At 36.4% G+C, this 646-nt stretch overlaps 1 long non-coding RNA gene across 1 annotated transcript in view; it reads right to left on the reverse strand.

Annotated features, from left to right (window-relative positions):
• LOC111260915 (uncharacterized) overlaps positions 1–424 on the reverse strand; it is a 1,659-nt gene extending 1,235 nt beyond the window's left edge. The window contains exon 1 of the long non-coding RNA XR_002680632.2: positions 227–424. This is a non-coding gene — a long non-coding RNA (uncharacterized LOC111260915). The remainder of the gene's footprint in view (positions 1–226) is intronic.
• Between the last annotated feature and the right edge of the window lie 222 nt (positions 425–646).

Raw genomic sequence — 646 nt, forward strand, 5'->3', positions numbered from 1 at the left:
AGATATATATATATATATATAGATATACACATTTAAAAAAAAAGAAAACATTCCTCTATCGGACAAAATAAACGCAATAACAATTAGCAATTATCTAATTATGATAACTTTCTAGTTAGCTGTTGCTACATTACGCGTCTAAGACTATACAAACATACATGTGTATATATATATGTGTATATCTATGTACAACGATGGCCTTTGGGGAGCCTGAACTAAGCATTACCGGCTGTTGTTTGTCGTAATGTTAATTAGCGTAATGGTATCACGATCATCATTCAACGTGCGTGGGACGTTCGTCTGTGTGGGCAACTAACAAAATCCGTCCGCTCTCGACTACTGCCTCAGTGTATCTGTATACGACCGTGAACGAATTTGCCGCTAGTTCGTAATGCAGTAATTATCCCAATTCCATACACGATGATGATATCGTTTACTTCGTTAAGATAGCTAAATTTGGCTAATCATCAACTTCTTTTTGACGGTATTACGGATTATCAATCGCTCAATTACTCTAAACACTTTGTCAAAGAGCCGAACTTCGCATCCGTTCGTTCGCTAATTCATTCATTCGTTGAATGAATGGACAAGGCGTTCGGGTTAATATACATTCATGATATTAAACGTCACTGCGTTGTATTATTGA

Source organism: Varroa jacobsoni, unplaced genomic scaffold (genome assembly GCF_002532875.2).
Source record: "Varroa jacobsoni isolate VJ856 unplaced genomic scaffold, vjacob_1.0 scaffold_490, whole genome shotgun sequence".
NCBI classification, from domain to species: domain Eukaryota; kingdom Metazoa; phylum Arthropoda; class Arachnida; order Mesostigmata; family Varroidae; genus Varroa; species Varroa jacobsoni.